Source organism: Pogonomyrmex barbatus, unplaced genomic scaffold (genome assembly GCF_055798465.1).
Source record: "Pogonomyrmex barbatus isolate J1 unplaced genomic scaffold, ASM5579846v1 scaffold23, whole genome shotgun sequence".
In the NCBI taxonomy this organism is placed as follows: domain Eukaryota; kingdom Metazoa; phylum Arthropoda; class Insecta; order Hymenoptera; family Formicidae; genus Pogonomyrmex; species Pogonomyrmex barbatus.
This window is the reverse complement of record NW_028297120.1, coordinates 213302-226199: the sequence shown is the minus strand read 5'-3', so window position 1 is coordinate 226199 and position 12898 is coordinate 213302. Positions and strand designations below refer to the sequence as shown.

Below are 12898 nucleotides of genomic sequence, written 5' to 3'. Positions count from 1 at the left end.
TTAAGCTGCCGTCGAAGGCCCCGAAACCAATCGGTGTAATTGATGACAGGAATTGCAGCGTTTACAGCGCTCGCGACACAGCGAGGGCCAGGTCGATGGTGGTTGTTGCCGGTTGTTTAATGGAATTGGAACGGGATCCCGAATATGGATGAGTAGGGTAGCGCACATCCCGAGGTACCGTGATGGTGTATCGGATTTCCTTAGTCCAGGAGGTCGGTGTTGTTTCGAGCAAGATGCGCCGCCACGGAAGCTATCCATGAATGGACCGGCGGATTCTGAATCCTTACGCGACATCTGGCCTCCTGGGCCGAGGACATCATCTTCTTATTGTCAAACCTCCGTCGTACAAGCGAGACACTTCGCGACAATCGAGACTGTCGTTGGATCTCCTCGAGATGTTTTGAGACGTTTCGAGAGACGTGACGCAAGACGATCCAAGAATTTTCTAAGAATTTTAAGAAAATCTACCTAGATCACAAAAAAAAAAAAAAAAACTTAAAAATGTTGATCGAACAATATTGCATTAGATCTTTCAAGTCGTGGTGTGTTTTTAAAATAATAATGATAATGCAGATCAACGTGCGTACATTGATATTCTAAAATTATTTGATGAAGTACAATACCTTTCTCGATTTTATGGTCGAAAAATAATGATGATCAGGTATCGCAGGAGTATTAAAAACACGATGTTCTGCTTTACTTCATTTTCCCCTCGTAGCCCCTCATTTTCGTACTTGTGTACATATTTTTACATTTTAATTACAAAAAAAAAAAAGAAAAGATAAATAACCAAAATTAATCTAATTTCGCTTATTATTATATCGTTCGATGTTAATATTTTTTCGTAAAGTACACTTCAAAGTTCTAAGTTTGTGGATCGAGGTTTGTTAGAACGATCGCTCGTAGTGAAATTTAATCGGAAGTCCAGTCCAGCCGAGCCAACCATCGGCCCTGTCAGCATTATCTTCCATGGGTAATAATCACAAGTGATCGTTTGCGCGTCGCGGGGGATTTCCGTTTCGCTTCGATCTTGCGCTCTCCTTTTTTTTCCTGCTCGTGCCATTACACGCGTACCATTTGTCTTCCGTGGAACGAACGGTCCATTGTCTCGTGAGTTTCTCAATCGGGGACCGCGCCGGAAATCGGTCATCGAAACCGCGCCCGTACATATACTGTACATATATTGTACGTACGTGCATTGCGATATGTATCTGCGATAATCTCGTAAAAGCAACTCCGATAACTATTTCGGTCGAGGGCGATCCCTCGATCGAAATAGCCCCCATTACCAAAGTTCGTAGTGTAAATAACATAATACTCTTAGAGTATGATAGAAACTAAATTATCAAGGAAGCGTGGAATTGGCACGTCCATCGGTTTCTGGAGCAATTATTTAAACGAGAGCTAAATAGGACATGTGCTCAGCCATCATTAGCTAAATAACACACAAAATGAGAAAATCTAATTCTCGATGATATCTACACGTTGAGTTATACGAGACATGTCCAAATATAACGTCGAGAATCCCATAGTAATTGAGTTTCGAAGTTAGGAGCGCTCGTAATGATGGAGCGCCAATATTGCACGATTCGTCAGACCTCAGCCAGATATTACGTTTTGAAGGGAATATGGGAAAATAAGAAATATGATATTCATAAAGTGACATAATTTATACAAATTGTAAAAAATAATCGAGGGTATATAGAAAATGACGAGAATCTGAAAGACATACGAGACATAAACATAGATGTACATGTGTGCAGCAGCGTGACTCAAATAGAAGAAGAAATATTTCAGCGTGTCAATATAAAGTTAGAAAAGTTTTAGGATTTGTTATTTGCATTAGGTAATCGGAAAAAGTTCGAGAGATATCTATAATATATAATATATAATGATAATTTCATAACATGATAATATTAATGATGCGCGTGTCACAAATGCGTCTATCAAGTGCTATTTAATTGTCTTATTGATTTCGTGAATATCACATATCTTTGTAAGTACCTCGTTTTAATATTAAAAAAAAAAGTTTTTTTGACTGTTTAACATTGTTCCTGTACCTGTAAATTTTTTATGTATTTATTATGCAATTTAGTCGCATAATTTACGGCATGTCTGCATTCTTATCTTCGATTTGTGCAGTCTTGTCACACGAGAGTTGTCATTCATCCTGGCTCCTCATCCGCGAATGGAGCAGCATCTGAAGCATAATGGACGCGCCGATGGAGGAAGAGCAGGGGTAGGGGGCACGAAGGGAGCGAACGTATATATACAGAGACAAAAGCACGGGAGGTAAGAGAGCGCGATCGAGAGGTAGCACAAAAGAAGCGAGAGGAAGCACAGAGACGAGAGAGATACAGAGGGAAGGAGGAGAGAAAGAGGTGAGTAGAGAAAGGAAAAGAGGAGAGCGAAGAGTCCCGTTGACGGAGATTCGACGAAGCAGCGATGTTTAATCGGTGTTGGCCCGCATCAGGTTGATCGAGGACCCCCCAACCGGGTGTTGGGGAGGACGACGTGGGCCCGTGACGACGACATAGGGAGGTCCGGAGCAGCGCAAGCGGAACCGGGGAGAGGCTGCGCCGTGCCGATCAGGCGAACAATGGAGGCGGGATGCTCATTTGTCTGCGGGCATTGTTGTTCACCCGGCCGGAAACACGAGCCTCGTACTCTCCTTTTCCCTTCTCTATCATGTTCTCTGTCTCTATCTATCTCGCTCTCTCTCATTCTCTCTCTTTCCCCTTTTCTCTCCCTCTCCCTCTCCCTCCCTTCGCCTGGCGTTCGCCATCCGTGCATCCTCCTCGTCAACGTCCCCTCTCTCCCGCCGTACCTTTTTCCAGTACGAAAGTACCGCGATGATTCCGCCAATCGTGTCGCTCGACGTCCGCAGGTCGATGGTGCAAAAATTCGGGATAACCGTTTCCACCATGTTCAACCGCGAGTCGACGCACAATGTTGAATGTGTCGGTCTCGTCGGCTGACTTATCGATCGGCGGAAGCTCGCATTGAGTTACGCGATGCGTGATTTATGAGAGATTCCTAAGAGGAAGATGTTCTCCGAGAGAACAAAGGACAGGGCCGACCTGTTGTTTGTCAAGCAGCTAATTTGTGCTGTTATAGCACCTAATTTTTCCTTCAGCTGTAGCAGGTAGATCTGTCTGGTAGATCTGAAATCCGCCGAGAGGCCGTCAAGGGTCGTTCATTAGTGACCACTACATGCTATTTAACAACATACTCATAATGTGAGTTATTTTAGGAAATATATTTAAGCACTAGACGCCACTCTTTATCTAGGCAGCAAATTTGAAAAATTATTAAGTTCCAAATTAATTTTGATCTTTTGACGTTGAAGATATTTCAGTATGATATTTACTACACGATTCAACGACAAGGCTTATTGATTGATAATTGTGCGGTAATCGACGGCCAAAAAGCAGAATTTTACAAGAAGGTCAGCCGGTGAAATGCACGGAAACAAAAAGGCGAACGGGAGCGTGTGCGGGAGGGTACAAAAATAGAGGAGCAATTTCGCGGACGACCACATCCACCAGCGGTCATCGGAAGGGCCCTCGTTTTACAGCCGTTTTCGAATCCCTTCGACCAACAGGAGCCGGCATAAAGAGGAGCAGTCGAAGGATCGTCGGTGAGAAAAGAAAGAAAAGAAGAAAAGAGAGAGGGGGGGAGAGAGAGAGAGAGAGAGAGAGAGAGAGAGAGAGAGAGAGAGAGAGAGAGAGAGAGAGAAAAGAGGCCCTAGCAGCACCGGCGATTGAATGGCTCTGCCAAATTAACAATGATTTATGGGGTCGGTGTACCCAATACACCATTCTATTAACATCGCATTATTCGATCGACAAATTACACACCGACGATCGCGCTTACGGGCCGGATTCGACACTTTTTATTTGCGGTAACAAATGACCCCGCGCAATTACCCGGACGCGCGCATGACAAGCAGGGATCTACTATTGCCGTTTTAAGTAGAAATATCTCGGACGGAAAATTATAATATTTTATAAATCTTTAAATATAAATATATAAATTTTTATAATATTAATTGTAATTTATATCTCTTCTCACAGTATATAAATATATATTAAAGATTGAAGAACGACAATGGCTCGCGAAGCGAGAGAGAATGTATCGAATAATAAATTTTCCTTGTCTAAAAAACGATATTTCGACACTGTATATTTTTGCTGAGAAGCGGGTGGTTGCCCGCTCCCTTAATTGGCCGCGTCCGCAGAGTTTTCATATTGCGTGCAAAAATTAATGCTTCGTACATTTTGTTAAATGTTTCCTTCGCCGATTATTAACGTGGCGCGGCCTCTCCGCAAATATATTTTCCGATAAGTATAGAAACCATACCGCGCGCGGGGGGAGGATACCATGCCACCGTTATATTTGCCATGTAAATTTTCAACGATAAATATCGTATCGGTTTATATGGAAAACTGATTTATTACAAATTACATCATTATTATTTATATTAGTATTGCGGCAACGTGCAGTTTATGCGTTTGTTCGATTCTCATTAATTGCAAAGCTTCTATAATTACATATAAATATACGTTGCTGTACCGCACGCACCAAAAAATTCTGCGCGGCACAGCGAGTCAGTTTTCCTCCCCTTAATTCCACGTGTAATCGCGATCGCAGCTCAATGACCACCGATGTGGACGGTAGCCATTTTGATGCACGGGGCCCAGTTTCGCGGCTTCTTCGCTGTGACGTGGAAGAAACGTGGCGAATGGGCCCCTCAGCGAGTGCGGGGGAGGGAGTGCATTACAGCTCATTGGGCAAACGAACAAATTCGTCGCGACGTACTACGTGGATTACGTGAGAGGGCCCCTGCCCACGTTGGTCTCCAAATTTCAGCTTCACGAACACGGAGGGGAGGGGGAGGGACCAGGGGACCATCGTCGTATCCCGCCTTATCTTCGACATCGGGCCCCACGAGCTTCCTTCTTAACGGGTGACCGAACACGAGCTACGCGTACACGCGATGTGTCCTGTACGACGACTTTGTGTGCCCCGGGGCTTTGTGTACGCGTCTCCGTCCTCCTCTTTTGCGGCTTTTTGTTTGCAATGTGTGACAACCGGTAACCGGACAATTTTTTTTTCACTCGGCCGCGATGCTCCGCGATGTGCTCTGTAAGTTGCACGTATGCCTTAAGCAGCGACGACGCATCTATAAAGTTCTTAAAACTAGCCAAGATTCATTCCAAAGTTCATTTTTCATCCTAGAATTTTCCCGCCTCTTTTTGTATCATTAGATCTTGAATTATTTACATAAAAAACGCAGAAAAGAGATAGAGCTTTGTAATAAAAGTAATCCCGCGAATTCTCCGAAGGTATACATTTAAAAGTAAAGAGTATACTTCTTCACTATATCGATCAACTACGACCTGAAACTAAACTAACAATCATCAATGTAAAAAATTTTCTATAGTTCTCTCTAGTAGTCGTCAATTTTACAAGGAAATATTGTTCATTATCAGACAACGTTTTTTTTTTTTTTTTTTTTTTTTTATAGAGCTACAAAGACAATGAAGAAATTCCAGGAAAATTCAGGCCGAGCTCGTAGACCCCATCCCTCTCTCTTTCTTAATTTCTAATTTCATTACGGATTCTCGGACGGCCATGTAATGGCCTCGGCTCGTCCCATAGGCCATCTGGCACGATCTCCGGTAGAATCTATATCTATATGCGTATCGAAAGATCGATCAAGATCGATCAGGACGGAACGACGTTTAGCATCGACGACCGACGCGACGGCGGCAACGGCGGCCGGTTATAGTTTGCTAAGGCGTGTAATCATGTTACGATCGAATTTACATGGCAAATTGCGCTAACGTAGAAAAAACGATTTCCTTCTGGCGTGGGCATCGGATGATAATTTTTCTGTCGGGGCAAGTGTCCCGTTCTATCCGAAGCTGCCCGATGGCTGCCATCCTCGAAAATTCGTGTTTCGTCGATCGAGATGAGCACCTCCTGCATCACTCTTGCGATATGATCGTATTTTATATTACCATTAATATCTGTAAATTCATTTGGCGTCGCATTATTAAATACATTAATAATAATAAAGTATTATATTGTTATGTTGTTATTACATTACGCGAACGACGGGATGCGCTAATATATAATCGGGAGATTATTTGTATTGAATATGCAGGTTTATTAAAATAATACAATAAAAGTTACAAGATAAAACGAAATATACAGGCAATAATCAAAGGCAAGCAGTTTTTTTTTTCCATCAATTATCATCAACTTTTTTCACACGTAAAATCATTGTGATTATATTATTTTGATTATCAGACAATAATTTTAAGGTAAACACTATAAAAATAGCTCGCAGGCAAGCAGATTTTTACAGATTAATATTATCATTAACTTTTTTTTACATGTAAAACCAAATGTTGTGATTATATTATTATTCTCTTGATTATTAGAAAATAATTTTAAGGTGAACTATAAAAGCTATATAAAAGCAGCTCATAGAATGTAGAATAACATTATTTTTTGCATTTGGCAACTTCAATTTTCCGCAAAATGACTTATAGCACAAAGTATCTCTTCCTCGGAGAGTAGAACAAGTTACCCCGACATTATAAATTATTCTCAAGTAAAAAATTATGTTTATCGTGGAAAGAAACTGAAATTAACAAACGACGACGACAACGACGACGACGACGACGACGACGACGACGACGACGACGACGACGAGGATCTTACGCGTTACGATATAGTAAAGCAGCCAGACGGAACAAATTATTCTAATTCGCTTTGTATTCGGACTGGCGCGTCTCTAGGAAACAGTCATTATGCTTTTAGACGTGCTTAACCGGACCTAGATAATGGTTCTATTAGGGAGGTAGACTTATAACAAGAACAATCAGTCGAATATCCCTGCTTTGCGTTAAATCTCAAAATTTTCCACGTGTTTTCCTTTTCATGGTTCTCGCTTCTTTTTTTCTTTAACATATAATAAATTTTTATTAAGATTCTAAGATTTTAATGCGATTTTCGTAGTTATAAATTTATAACGGCAATTTCACAAACTTTATTTACTGTTTAGAATTTATTTAATAAATTCTAAATTTATTTAGAAATTAAAATTTAACGTAAAACATTTTTTTCTTGCTTACAAAGAATTGTTATTGTAATGTTTTAAGTATAATAGATATTTAAGAAAAAGTATAATTTTTATTTTATGTTATAGAAAATTGCATAATTCTTATTGCCCACATTAATTAACTTTTACCCATAATAATGACATTAATTACGGTGTGTTTACGATTTGATATCACGATATTTTTAGCTTCGTCTTTTACGAAGCTCCCATTCATATTTCTAAAGTAGGGCATTCGGTGAAAAAGATTCGCGACGTTCGGCCAATTGGCGAATGCAGGGCAACATTGTCGGTTACATAATGGGTCTCCTCTCGTGCGTCTGTAATAGCGGGTAGCCCGGGTATTTAGATGAGTTGACTCCAATTGGCGTACGTACCGTGAGAATCCAGTATCTGGTGCGTGGACAGGCCGAAGCAGGAGAAAAAAAATGGGTGAACTAATCATGCAAATTACTCGAGTTGCGTAACTCCTGTTCCGTCTTCGCATATTTCGCGATTAGTATCTTTGCTGCTTATCAGGTCACACCAGTTCATAGGCGTATCCAGAGGGTTGGGGAGACTCAAATCCGAAATAAAAAAAAAAGTTAAAGTTAAAATTATAATTTACAAAAATGTAACATTTTTCTCATTCAAAATCAGGAAGAGGTATTCTGAGCTCTGAAATATAAAAAAAAAAAAAAAAAACAATTCATTTACTTCCAAAAATTGCTATTTGTGTGTTAATAGAAATTGATAGAAACTTCCTCGAAAAAAATCTGAGTACATCCATAGTTCACATATATACACACTCTATATATATATATATATATATATATATATATATATATATATATAATAATATATTTATATATTAAAAACTTTTTATCAACATGTATTTTCAATTAATTTATATGAGTTGATTATATGATCCTGTCGCGGTCGCAACGATCGCAATTAATGACACCTCGGGCGGCATCGCGTGTTTTTATCATTATCATAATTAACTGATTTTGTTTTGCTACGCATCATTGGCGAACACGATCGCAGTTATTAACCGATACTTTACACCCGTAATTATCTAGTAATGCTACGTAAGCCGGATAATGTTTATCATTGCTTTTTATTCATCATCGTCGCAAGTTAGCACATTCGATATCGCGCGAAAATAGCAGTGCGACAAATAATAAAGTCTGTTTCCATTTCGATGAGAATCGAATTTAATTTGAAACAAAATATAAAATTACAAAGGAAGATATTTATATATCGAGTTTGACAAATCCATCTCAAAGATGAGGATTTTAAAAATTTCTCCTAAAAAGACAATCTCCAAATATTAAAATCTGCCTCGTATTGTTTGAAAATTAATTTCATGCATAAAAACAATATATATATATATATATATATATATATATATATATATATATATATAAGAACAAATCTCATCGACTGTCTCAGGAGAAATTCGAAGAGAAGTTTCGAGTACGTGAAATAATTAGTACGCGTTGGTGACGTGGTAGAGATTTATGTTTCGGTGTTGTATCGATCGCGGCGGTGTAGAGGCGGCTTTCGAGATTCCGTTTCGACAGATTTCTGCGGGCGACGGAAGAAGCCGCCGTGGATGATTATGCAGCTGCAACGAGGAGGAGGCACGCCACGAGCAATGTGCGAGGCTTCGCGCGGCCGTCAATTACGATTAATTAGAGCGGAGACTGACAGCGGACGCAGCGACGGGCTACTTAATACTTTAACTTGTCGCCAACCCTCCGCGCGACTTCACTTCCTCCGACCGTCACCGTACGTCGTTTTTACGACGTGACCGAACCTCGTATCCGTCGTATACGTCGTCGCTGTAGCGTCGCGAAATTTTGCTGTTTGTTACATTCGCACTGAAATATGCTAATTAATTAATTAATATATTCGCCCACCCCCCCCCCCCTCCTCCATCGTACGACAACGATTCTCAATACTTTCTCGCGATTCGGAAAGATGTTTCTCCGGAGATAGCGATCTTAGTCATCAATTTCGGCAATTAGAAGAAGTTATGCTAATTAACATATGCGAATAACGTGTTTATATTTTAAAGTCTTTGCGAAAATCAGGAATGTAATAGAAAGTATTGTGATATTTATATCATGCGTGTAGAAATATTAAAATTTTAATATAAAAAATATTTCTGTATGTAAATAAGGACTCTTATTTACATGCAGAAGAAATCTTGAGTGGCGGAATTAATTATTTTATTATTGTTTGATTATACTACTTTATAGTAAAAAAATTATTTTAAATTAGACAAGGTGTTTTTTATACATTTTTGGATGTTGAAAACGATGCCGTAAGTCAAATTTTTCCAGCACGTAAAATTTTCAAAATAATTGAAGTTTATTATGCAAAAAATGCTTTTTTGTGATATTTGAAAATTTTTTATAAAAAAGTTAACAATATCTTAAAATTTTTATCAGAAATCATGAATGTATTATTTATCTTTTATAAAGCATTATTATTTATTTTGATATCTTATGTTTAATTATGTTATGAAAAATTTTAATACAAAATTTTGCTAAAAAATAAAAATCTATGCTATAATAGCAAAACTATATTCAAATTCTTCATAACTAAAAAATAACATATCAAAATAAAAAAAATGAATTTTATAAAAGCCATATATGACTTCTGATCAGAATTTCAAAATATCATTAACTTTCTTTATAAAAAAATCTTCAGAGAGCAAAAAGCCACTTTTGCATATTACAACCTTAATTATTTTAGAAATCTGACGTACTGGAAAAAATTGGCTTGCGGCAAATCGTTTCTCAAAATACAATCCATAAATCTATAAGAAGCACCTTGTTTGATTCAAAAAATAATTAATAAAATATATTTTCTGTAAACTAGCGTTATTTGGAGTTACAGAATCAATATTGATCTCGCTTGCTTTTATCGGAACGTCGTGTTATCGGCTTCAGAAATAAAAAGGATTTAACGAAAGCCGATGAGGCCATCCTCTTCAAAATGAGTGTAAAATGATATGGCTCTCTACACCCTACGAAAACAATTTGCGAATTGAAACGCTCGAATTGCTTGCTCGAAAACGACACGCGGTTCTTGACAATGCAACGCCGGCGCGCGTCTCGCGCGCGACGAAACGGAGCTTCTACGTAATGATATGGTTTTCGGTTTCTGTATTGAAACACGATTCTCAGTGGGGTAGGTCACGCCTCGTGAGTGTCGCGTGCGTGTGCACACGCGTGTAATTCCTTGTAGGAGAACAACGTTCCTTGACTCCTGAATGAACCGTACCTCACAGGTCTCGATCTGACTTTTGAAATTGGAAAAAAATTCTTATCTTTTTCAAATTCTCCTTTTTTTCTATCTATAAAATCATCGCGAAGATTTGATTTGATATTCGTCATAATAATCATAGTAATAGATAATTCCTGTCAGTTTGATATTAATATACAACGAATTTGTTGTTAAATGGCTCACATCGCCTTGTATTTAAAAAAAAAAAAAAAAATAGTTAACCCATTTAAAGAAAAAAAATAATAGTCATTTTTCTAAAAGAGACAAAGAATATCTTTTAATTAGCTTCTTTATTAACGCAGATCTATAAAGTTAAAATCAGTCAATTGCACATAATTATCACATTTACTATATTCGCGCGCTTGAATAAAATTCAAGACATCATTCTCGAAAATAAAATTGATTATTCGTTGCTCTTCCTTTATCCCTTCGAAGTGGCAATTCAATCTTTCACGCGACACACTGCCACTCCTCCTCCGTGTATTCGTTCTCTCGCGAGAGAGTATCAGAGAGAGAGAGAGAGAGAGAGAGAGAGAGAGAGAGAGAGAGAGAGAGAGAGAGAGAGAGAGAGAGAGAGAGAGAGAGAGAGACGCAACAACGACTGGTTCGCCAACGAGAGGTAGATCGGCCCGAGAGCGGGAGATGCAGATGAGCCACCAGCCTCTTTTCCGCGGAGGCCCGCAATAAATCCAACGAAGGGGGCAGGGCTGGATTCGATAAGCATCGTAGCATCGAGCGTCATGGAAGTGCTAAGTAACTACCGATCGTATCGAAGATACGAGAACCGCTCGGGCCCTTTCGCGCATTATATCACGCCGTACCGTGGAGATGGATGTATTTATTGTGTCCCGGGGTGAGAAACGATCGACGGCGACAGGTCAAGTCCCGAAATCGGGTGGCGACAATGGGGGTGCGAACAGCATAAACAGCCTTGCTTGACGTTTATGAATCGAATTCCGACACGATGTTGTATACAGATTGTAGATAAGGCTGAGGGTGCCCCATATATCGTAGTTAAGATCACTTAGCAACCCCCTTAGAAAGAACGAGACCGAAATACTCCCCGGTGTACTTCTCATTATCGATTTCAACTCGTCGGCTGTTGGGCTTTTCGAAATAATATCTGTTATACAGAATGTTGAAAACTTTTATTTTTTTTTTTTTTTTTTTTTAACATTGTGCCTGGCGCTCGTTATTTCACTCGTTACTTTCCAAACTATTTTGAAGTAATTATTTATTACGCTTGGTGTGTATTAAAGAATTATTTTTCAGTTTTCAAAAATACTCTTAAAATTTAGAACGGAGTAACAAATCTGTATATAACGACAAGAATATGAAAGAAAAAATATTATAGAGGGAAAATTCTATTTCTACATAGTCCATGATATTTTTACACCTACATATAATTATAAATTAATTTTATATAACTTTGAATTAGCAATAATAAAAGAATCTAGACAAGATTTTTTTAAGAAAATTCAATCAATAATTTAATATCAACAATTTATAATTTTAACAATTCCATTGATCTTGTTAGCAATCAGAACATTGCGGGATCTTAATTTTCCCCATTTTTATGCGATGTATCGATCTCCGCATTCTGTAACATCCTATTAATTCATCAATTCGATGTTCTAACTGATTTTGATATTTATCCCACAGGAGGATCGCAATTTGTCGTAATGACGTTACGTTTGCGTCACCGCGTTGCCTAATCCCGTAAACTCTATCCCATGGATTTAGCTGTCAATCTCCGAGAGCCGTCTACGGATGAACTCTATTGGGCGAATCGCCCGGCCAATCCCCGAGCACAAAAATACGGGGTGTCATTGTACAGTTGGGGAGCCTCGAGATGTTCGACATATGTTTGGTGGGCTGGCATCCATCCCGCTGCAAGAGAATAAGAGGGTGGAACTGGTTCTCGAATCAGCTGCTAAACAAAAATTGCAAAACCGGTACGCTTCTTTTTAAAATTAATTTTCAATAATATAAAAGAATGTTTTACACACACACACACACACACACACACACACACACACACACACACACACACACACACACACACACACACACATATATATTGTTGCCTTTCCTTAAATAAAAAGAGAGATTATTTTTGCAGCTTGAAAACTGAACGTGAGAAATTACATCAATTTTAAATTTTAGTCTACCTGACATTAGATAGGACATTAGAGGTTTTCATTGTGTACGCAAGATAGATAGCTATTATTTATCATCAACCCTCGCGATCAAAAGGAGGTCCGTTATTCGCGAGATTCGATTATGGGGAGCAGTGTCAGGGCGCTAAGTCAGGACCCGTTGCGAGGGCGGGAAAGGATGTAAGGTGACACCCCTCTGGGACAGGTTTGGCTTCCCGTCAAGAGCATGTCTGAGATAATCATATTCATAATTCGCGAGTTCGCAGAACACGCGCCCGAATTGCACGAGAGAGAAAAAACACCGTCGAAAGATGGCGGATTATCTCGT

General features: G+C 39.0%; 1 long non-coding RNA gene across 1 annotated transcript; it reads left to right on the top strand.

The window, feature by feature from the left end:
* The first annotated feature begins 2154 nt into the window (after positions 1–2154).
* LOC148936324 (uncharacterized) lies at positions 2155–4304 on the top strand. Its single transcript, XR_016139604.1, has 3 exons — positions 2155–2381; positions 2474–3239; positions 3350–4304. It is a non-coding gene; the product is annotated as an uncharacterized LOC148936324 (long non-coding RNA).
* The last annotated feature ends 8594 nt before the right edge of the window (positions 4305–12898 follow it).